The following is a 10202-nucleotide window of genomic DNA, read 5'->3' on the forward strand; positions in this document are numbered from 1 at the left end:
AGGACAGACAGACATCATCCTTCAGGAAACTGGGGTCCAGTAGGTACATTGGATAGGGCAGCTATTCAACTTGCCTCATGATATGCATAAATCCATTCTTTTCCCTGGAATCCTCAAATGCTCAAATCCTGAAAAACCAGCAACTGGTTTGTTACTCATGATTATGATGGAATTAGTACTTATTGGGTATATTTCTATATACTGGTATGTGTTAAGTAATTCACATGCATTATCTGATTTAACCCTTGCATCAACAACTCTATAGGGTACACATTTCCTTTTTACAGATGAAATTGAGAGGTTATGTTATTCCCCTAGGGCCCTTTACCTAGTAAATATGAGATAATAAAGTTTTATTAATTTATTAAGATAATTTAGTTTTGTCTGACACAATTCATGCTCATAGTTAGTATGTAAATCTGCTTCCCAAATAATATAGTAGATAAACGAAGTGAAGACAAATGTTTGGCTTTAGATTTTAGAGGAAATTAAATAATAGACTACTTAACATATATTGAAAATGGCCCAATAGAAATTGTGCAAGGTATTTGTTCAGAGTTTCTTTAATAGTCATCATAGAATGTTTAAAAATGCACCTCAGAAAAATTAGGTCCATCTCCCCACCCCCTTTTTAAAAATATTTATTTGATTGCATCGGGTCTTAGTTACAGGATTCAAACGCTTAGTTGCAGCATGTGGAATCTAGTTCCCTGACCAGGGATCTAACCTCGGCCCCCCTGCGTTGGGAGCACTGAGTCTGAGGCACTGGACCACCATGTAAGTCCCTCCCCTTTTTTTAAATAGATGAAAAACTAAGTCCCAAATGCTTAAATCACTTGCCCAGTCCATACAGCTACTCCTAGCAATATAAGAACTAGAACCTGTCTTCTGACACTGTCTGATGCTCGTTACTCCCTTTGTGAAAAACAAAAACAACTATATATAGTGTATAGAATGTTAAAAAAAAGTGCAGTAGGTTATCTTCAGAATCTGGTCTCTTTTCATTGATACTTAGTTTAGGACTTGTGGTATTTAATTGTGTGAAAGGTGATTTGGGGGTGGTTTGAAGTAGGACTATGTTAAATATCAACAAATGTAGACTTAGGTAAGGAGAAGCTGCTTTAAAAGACCATTGCAATAACAGAACTCACTCTTCACAAAATTTGCAAATGTCTCAAGCAGAAGAAGAACAAAGTTTTTTAAAATTAGGAGTAACTCAAAGAATTTTATTGTTGGATATATTAATAATTCTCATGCAGAAAGTGAAAAAAATGGGAGGAGGCTAAAACTGTAGTTGGTAATTCATATTAGCCAGGATAGAGAAATACTTGGTCATGTTTGTGGATTGGAAAATGTACCTTTATGCCTATTTGTGGCATCTTCTTATTTTTCTCTTAATCCGTCACCATCACAGAGTAGCCATGTCTAATATTGTTGTTCTGTGAACCTGTTTTTGTTCAACATGAGAACAACACAGCCTGGCTCTGAGTATCAGGCTAGCTCCTAACTGTCACAGACTGCTTTTTGTCTTTTTCAGCATGAATACAGCAAAAACTCATTTACTCATTCTATTGTTCCATTGTTCATAGAAGTTTGTCATCATACATGTCACTTTGTACACAAGTGTATACATTTGAAGGAGGGGGCAGATACCTAGAAGTGGCATTGGTGTCACAGGGTTTGCTCTCTTCAGCTTTATCCGATACTGCCAAGCTGCTTTCTAAGAACTTGTACCAATTACACCTTCATCAGCAGGATAACTTCCAGTTATTCTACTTATTACCAATACTTGTCATTACTAATCTTAAATTTTAACCATTTTTGCTATCTCATTGTAGGCTTAATTTGCATTTCTGATTATTAATTAGTGATGTAGTAGGGCACTATTTAAGAATATTTTTGGTTATCTGGATAACCTTTGGTTGGGGTAGGGTTGTTCAGTTCTCTTGCCCATTTTTTTTACATGGATTGTCTTTTTCCTATTGATTTGTTGTAGTTCTTCCTATGTTCTAACTATGAGTCCTGCTGCTGCTGCTAAGTCGCTTCAGTCATGTCTGACTCTGTGCGACGCCATAGATGGCAGCCCACCAGGCTCCCCTGTCCCTGGGATTCTCCAGGCAAGAACACTGGAGTGGGTTGCCATTTCCTTCTCCAATGCATGAAAGTGAAAAGTGAAAGTGAAGTCGCTCAGTCATGTCCGACTCTTAGCAACCTCATGGACTGCAGCCTACCAGGCTCCTCCATCCATGGGATTTTCCAGGCAATAGTACTGGAGTGGGTTGCCATTGCCTTCTCTGATGAGTCCTGAGTATCTCTTTATAATTAAGAAAAAGGACATGCTTATCTTTAGTTGATATAGTTTATTTTTATATTTAATATATAGCTATAGAGTTTTTATTGAAAAGGGAGGTATTTCTCCCAATGATTAACTCATTAACCAGAAGCTTATTGCATCCTAAGAAGTCTTTTTTTAAAAATTAAGATATAATTGATACAACATTATGAGTTTAAGGTATACAACTTGATTCATATATATTGCTAAATGGTCAGCATGGTACGTCTAGTTAACATTCATCACCACACATAGTTAAAAGTTCTCATCACAATAAAGAACAAACTTACAAGACCTTTTCTCTTAGCAGTTTTCAAATATACAATTCAGTGTTATTAACTATAGTCACCACCTAGGAATCTTAATACAGTCAATTTCTAAGTAACTCATTCAAGACTCATAAATTTTAAAAATACATTCTTACAACTTGAAATACAGGAATATGCTGCTCTTTAATTGGATTCCTCTGAATCTTAATTTGTTTAGTTAGTTCCCAGGGTATGTATTAATATTTGCTTGATGGGATTAAATTACAAACTACTTACTTTCTCCTCTGAAAAACTTTGGACCCTTTAAACATTGTGGTATTTTTTTAAGGAAGTTTTTATTCTTTCCGGTGAAGGTAAAATTAGGACCAGATAAATCTACAGCCTACTAGGCTGTAATGTAGGGTCTTTAATCAAAGTCTAGTTACTGGAAAGAGGGGCAAAGTACAGCTAGTAAAATATCATGATGTTTTGGGAGAATAAAAAATACATTCCAAAACTGTAGCTAAGTACTAACTCTTAAACTTTTAAAAAAATCTTATTTTGAAATAATTTAAACCTACAGAAGAGTTGTCTATAATTTGGTTTGACCAAATTTTAGTTAGACTTCTCTTCTCCTGCTTGGCCCCTGAACTTTAACTCATCTCCAAACTCAAGTCCTGAAATACAGACATCCCCTCCTTAATGGTTCATTCAGAGAATTGATCAACCATAGAGGGAAAAATACTCCTGTTCGAACACCATGATTATACCGTCTGCTTGCTGTATCCCCTTGCCATACTCCCACACAAAGTTACTGTTAGCCCTGCCTACCTCTCCCTTCCCAGGTGGCTTAGATGGTAAAGAATCTGCCTGCAATGCAGGAGACCTGAGTTTGATCCCTGGGTCAGGAAGATCCCCTGGAGAAGGAAATGGCTACCCACTCCAGTGTTCTTGCCTGGAGCATTCTATGGATAGAGGAGCCTGGCGGGCTATAGTACATGGGGTCAAAAAGAGTTGGACATGACTGAGTGACTAACATATACACACACCTCTTCCTAATTTTATTTTTTAAAAACCTTTTTTTTTCTGTTTGAGACATTTGCAGATTTTGTGATCAGTGAGTTCTGGTATTACAATAGTCTTTTAAAACAACTTCTCCTTACCTAAGTCCAGACTTGTTGATATTTGACATAATAAGCAATAATAAGTAACCATCTAGATTCACCAATTTAGCTCCATTTGTTCACTTTCTCTCATATATATATATACATATGTCTATATATATTACATACATCATATATTATATACCCTCTATTTTCTTTCGTATATACTCCATAAGTTTAAAAAAAAACTTTCTTAGCACATTTTAAAACACTGAGTTCACACCTGAAGTTTTAGACTTTGTTATTTTAGGGTTATCCTTTTATTGTTTATTTTCACGCATTTTAGGTTTCTTATTCCATTTGGCAGGAACAAGAGGCTTTAAGGGTATAGACATCTATCTTAGGCAGCTCAACTTACTGCAGCTGCTTTTGATCTACCATCTGTTGCTTTAAATGACAGTACCCCTTATGGGTTACCATGTGTATGTACGTATAATGTTTCTGTCTTCCACAGTAACATAAGAAGCTTTAATATAAACCAATACCATTTATATTCCAGATTTATATTACATTCCAGATTTATATTACATTCTTACTTTAAACAAATGGCTTTCATACCCATGTTGACTCTGGTAGGAAAGGTTATAGGTCTCTTTCCATGAAATCTGACAGGTGTTTGAGAAACTTCCCATTTTAACCAAATGGAGTCTAGATTAGAATGTTAATTCTTCTCTTAAACTCTGACCAATTTATCTCCTTTATCAATGAAGATAATTCAAGTAATTTTCCCCACACTTAATACCTAAATTTTTATTGAAATCAGTATTTTTAAAAAGTGTTTTATGTCTTAAAACACATGATACCTGTATTTTCTGTGTTAAGATCCATAGAAGAGTAAATGAGAAAACATAACAATACTAAATATTAAGTGGGTTGGCTGACAAAGCCAAGTGTGCCTCTTGGATAGTTCTTTTTCTGAGGTTGCCAAGTTTAAGAAAGAAATTCATTTTTACTTAGTTTGCTAGAAGTGACTATACACTGTAACCCACAGATCATATAGTAAGCCTCTGGTTATAAAGCAGTGACTTGTTTCAGAATTATGGGGAGAGTGATATGAAATTAATAAGGAAGAAGAGGTTACCATCAAAAACATAGAAATTTTAAAGTCAGTTGGGATTTTGACATTACAGCCTCTTAAAAAGTACCCACCTTTTCATAGTATTTTTATAAATATAACATTTGAAAGAAGCATACCATTAACTTCTTTCTCCTGCTTTATTCTCATTATGAAAAGAATATTTACTCAGCAACCTGATTGGTTTCAGGGACTCCACATCTAAAGTTAAATGTACAAATTTCACAGTGACTGTAAAAGTACACAGAGTGAAAATATACAGGGTAAACATAAGCATACCATAACTTTCCTATATTGCCAACTCTGATAGTTTATATACTAGTCCTGGAAGAAAATAAGAAATATGAGTTTTTCTTCTAGAATTCTTATGACCTCTTAACCACTTCCTAGTTATAATTACAGTTGTTTTTTTTTCCTTCCAGAAACTGAAATCAGAGCAGTACTCTTGGCTAAACTTTCTTCAACGTATTTGGCTAATGCAGCTTCCAAAGCATTTCTTTCTGTAAAATGTACTCGGGGAATACTTTAGTAACTATTTCTAAATGTCTGTAAAAACAGATACTTTTCTAATAGCAAGATATACTGAAAGAAATGATTGGGAAATTTTAAACATATTTGCAAATTATTTGGGAGATGGTAGAAGTGGGAGATCACTCTCGGAATTCTCAATTCTCCTATACTTCTGTGACTTTTAAAAATAGCCAGATCTCCCCCAAATCACTTCCTGAGGTTCAATATTCCAAAACCTTTAGGGTCTCAATCCAAAGTCCTTTTTGAACTTCATCAAAAGCATTTTCCTTATTTACCACCAGATGGCAGATGGAGCCACTTTTTGGAGAGCGAACTTGACCCCGCCCTACCGGAAGTTGTCATGCAAAGGAACCCTCTCTGGCCACGCCTAGAGTTCAGCACCATTGACGCGGACAGCGACACCGCCCAGTTTAGTCCCATGACTCGCTGCAGAGATTTTCACCTGACAAAGGAATTGGCCAATCCCAACTGCTTCCAAAGGCTGCATGACTGACTAATTTACAATGCCTGATATGGAGGGGGAAAACTCTTGATTTGGGACATAAAGGCTGGCAGAGGAAGCTGTTAATTTTAAATAATATTTTATAATGCAAAACCCTGGGTTTTCCTTCTCACTGCCCATCAGATTCTAAGTGCATTCTTGTAAATTCTGTCTTGCTGTGCAAGAGACAGTAGATTAACCAACCTTGGTGTGTTGGTTTATTCCGACACAACGCGTAAGACAACGAAGGCGGTACAAAAGTCCGTGTGAGTTATGGCGGCCAATCCCTTTTCTTGCACAAAGCTGCCTGTCAGCTTTTCTAAGAATCTGGCATGGGGACAGACTGCTCTTTCTGCACGGTTTTCTAGTTAGTCTCAAGAACCCAAAAAGCAGCTCTTTTTCTTCACATGAAATTACTATTTTAGAGAGGTTGGACTGAAACACGAGTGTGCTCTAGAAGGTGACTGTTTAGTGTCATCTTTCCAGTTGCCTAGCAACGAACGAAACAAAAAGAGCACATTTGCATTTTTTAATTCACATCTTAGAGCAGCAAAAACCCAAGGGCAAATGAAAATGGGCTCAGGGCAGTGTAACATACTAACTAGGTCTAGTGCTTAGAACTACTCTGTGTTGGGGCAACATGTAGGGCTAATGGGGAAAAAGTAGCTGTTGAAGATGAACGAGTAAGCTAAATGAAGCTGATTTATAGCTGTACTTTATTGGTGTGGTATGGATTGCTTTCTCTTTTCCCACTGATTAGGCAGCAATAATTCATACCTTGAACCAGCAGAGGGCGAATCGACTGCATTTTTTGCCCCTAAGACACTCCCTTCCTTCACCCCCACCTCCTCTCAACCTTTGCCCAGGGGAAATTAATTTACTAGGTTCTTCAAATATAGACCGAGGAAGGAAGGTGTGAAGGAGGGAGAGCAGCAGTGCAGAACGCACCAGGGCGCTGCCCTGTCAGCTTTGGATCTGGGGCTGCTCTCGTGTCCCCTTACTTGGAGCTGCAAAGGGAATTGCAGGTTTTCCCAGGAGGCGGCAGGGATAAAAAGCAGCCCACCCTCAGAAAGCATGGATATTAGTGATTACTAGCTTCAGAGAATTTGGAGAGTCAGAGGTAACTTGGTTACACCACAGATAACAACCTATGAAGGTTTGAAAGAGAAAAGAACCAGTACCCTTCTCAGGGCCAGTAATAGCTCAGTATGCTGGAACATGAACAACAACAACAAATGGCTCTGCTCTTGCTTCCATACTCTAGGGACAAAAATGGGGTGGGGGTAGGGAAAGGAAAAGATGAAAGACTAAGAGTCTGACTGAGTCATCTTTAAAACAGAACAAGCAAAGCAAGCCACTCAGGGGTCGAGACAATGAGAAAAAGCCTGCCAGAATGCAGGGCAGAGCAATAAAGCGTGCTGTACAAAGTTAATTTATTGTCAGGCGGAGCCCTCTGCATTCTGGACAAGCGTACCACTGGCTCCAGAGGGGTGTTTTACCTTGTTTTGTGAGACTTTGCAGAATCTTCTTGGGCAGGCTGCCAGAAATCCCATTAATTGGACATGCCCTTTCTCCTCCACATATTTATGTCTCAGTCTCAAACTAGTAAAATTAATTTTTTCTGGAGGCCATTAAACTAAATTTTATGCAGCATTGCATTTTCTCTCCTTCAGTCATTAAATTTCTGTCAAGCTTGTTTTTAAAGGACCATTTCATTAATAAATTCAATTCATGAGGAAGTATGATACTCTCTTAAAGCTGATGATGGGTAGACCAAGAGTAAGGTATTTTAGGATAGATCAAGATTTTTTAGAAAGCATGATTTGATTCTATTTCATCATTAATCTTACAGGTAAATTCCACTTTGATGGAGTTGTATTGCACACCTTTGTTTCTATAGCATTCCCTGTGTATTTAAGCACTTATAAATTTTCTGTGCATATACCAAACTTCATTCATGTTACACTAGGATGCAGATAAGTGCTTAAAACTGGCTAATATAATCTCCTTATATAAATCAGAATTATCTCTTAAAAACTGGAGTAGTAAGTCGCTGAACAAGTACTTAGTAAAAGAGAATGTTTGAAAAGCCAATAAGCATGTTAAAAGGTTTCAACATCATTATCAAAGAAATGGAATTTAAAACCACATTGAAAGACCTTTAGCCACCCAAGAGCTGACATTTTCAAGTGTTGGACAAGGATAGGACAACTTCAGCTATCACACACTGCTGGTGGGGTGTAAGGTAGTACAGTCAGTCTAGAAAACTGTCAGCATTTACTCAAGTTCAGTGTATGCATGCCCTACAACTCAATAATTGCAGTCTTAGGTATATGTTAAATAGAAGTATGTGCACCCAAAGACACATAAAAGAATGTTCAGTTCAGTTGTTGAGTCATGTCCAACTCTTTGTGAGACCCCATGAACTGCAGCACGCCAGACTTTCCTGTCCCATCACCAACTCCCAGAGCCTACTCAAACTCATGTCCATTGAGTCGGTGATGCCATCCAACCATCTCATCCTCTGTCATCCCCTTCTCCTCCTACCTTCAGTCTTTCCTAGCATCAGGGTCTTTTCCAATGAGTCAGTTCTTCCCATCAGGTGGCCAAAGTATTAGAGTTTCAGCTTCAGCATTAGTCCTTCCAATGAATATTCAGGACTGATTTCCTTTAGGATGGAGTGGTTGGATCTCCTTGCAGTCCAAGGGATTCTCAAGAGTCTTCTCTAACACCACAGTTCAAAAACATCAATTCTTCAGTCTTCAGCTTTCTTTATAGTCCAACTCTCACATCCATACATGACCACTGGAAAAACCATAGCTTTGACTAAACGACCTTTGTTGGTAATGTCTCTGCTTTTTAATATGCTGTCTAGGTTGGTCATATCTTTTCTTCCAAGGAGCAAGCATCTTTTAATTTCATGGCTGCAGTCACCATCTGCAGTGATTTTGGAGCCCCCCAAAATAAAGTCTCTCACTGTTTCCATTGTTTCCCCATCTATTTCCCATGAAGTGATGGGACTGGATGCCATGATCTTAGTTTTCTGAATGTTAAGTTTTAAGCCAGCTTTTTTGCTCTCCTCTTTCACTTTCATCAAGAGGCTCTTTAGTTTTTCCCTTTCTGCCATAAGGGTGGTGTCATCTGTGTATCTGAGGTTATTGATATTTCTCCCAGCAATCTTGTTTCCAGCTTATGCTTCATCCAGCTGGGCATTTCACATGATGTACTCTGCATATAAGTTAAATAAGTAGAGTGACAATATACAGCCTTGATGTACTCCTTTCCCAATTTGGAACCAGTCTTATTGTTCATGTCCAGTTCTAAATGTTGCTTCTTGATCTGTTCATTGTAACTAAAATTTGTAAGCAATCCAAACCTCAACAGTAGAATATAGATTGTTATTGCTATATACAGAAACATATATAGCAATGAAAAAGGCTTCCCTGGTGGCTCAGACAGTAAAGCGTCTGCCTAAATGCGGGAGACCCGGGTTCGATCCCTGGGTCGGGAAGATCCTCTGGAGAAGGAAATGGCAACCCACTCCAGTACTCTTGCCTGGAAAATCCCATGGACGGAGGAGCCTGGTAGGCTACAGTCTATGGGGTTGCAAAGAGTCAGACACGACTGAGCGACTTCACTTTCACTTTCATATAGCAATGACCTTTAAAAAAAAACTTCTGCTAAATGCAACAATATGTGTAAATCTCATAATATTCAACAGAAACTCAAACACATTTTTTATGATTCTACTTATATAAAGCTCAATTATTGGAAAAACTAAGTCAGAATAGTAGCTGCCTTTAGTGGAGAACAACACTGGAAAGGGGTAAGAGGGAGGCCTCAGAGGGAATTGGTAATGTTTTGTTTCTTGATCTGGGTGGTGGTTACTCGAGTTTGTTCACCCTTTAAATATCTATTGAGCTATGTACTATGGTTTGTACATGTTAATTATGTTATACAATCTAAGTTCCTTAATGTAGCCTATAAGGCCCTGGAAAAACTAGTCCTACCTAAATTTCCAGTTTCTTATTAACTGTTTCCTCCCTCCATTGTCACACTTGAATTAGTGAGCTTTCATCAGTTCTAGAACGTATCTCTTTTCAATCTAAAGGCCCCTGGGCTTGCTACTCTCTCTGCCTGGAATGCATTATCACCAGCTCTTTTCATATCATGTTCCTTCCAATCCTTCATCTCTCAGGTCAATGATACCTTTTTAGAGAAAGCTTGAATTGACTCTTCTATCTGAAGTCCCTGTGTCATTGTTTTTATCTGCTACTATAGTGAATAATCACAAACCCAGTGACTTTAAACGATACAAACTTATGATCTGAGACTTGTGGAGGTCACCAGTCTGAAATGGGTGTCCCTGGGC

General features: G+C 37.9%; 1 long non-coding RNA gene across 1 annotated transcript; it reads left to right on the forward strand.

Moving 5' to 3' along the window:
- Window positions 1-711: 711 nt before the first annotated feature.
- On the forward strand, window positions 712-7490 carry LOC123335066. Its single transcript, XR_006553359.2, has 2 exons — window positions 712-777; window positions 5631-7490. It is a non-coding gene; the product is annotated as an uncharacterized LOC123335066 (long non-coding RNA).
- Window positions 7491-10202: the final 2712 nt, after the last annotated feature.

Source organism: Bubalus bubalis, chromosome 9 (genome assembly GCF_019923935.1).
Source record: "Bubalus bubalis isolate 160015118507 breed Murrah chromosome 9, NDDB_SH_1, whole genome shotgun sequence".
Taxonomy (NCBI): Eukaryota; Metazoa; Chordata; class Mammalia; order Artiodactyla; family Bovidae; genus Bubalus; species Bubalus bubalis.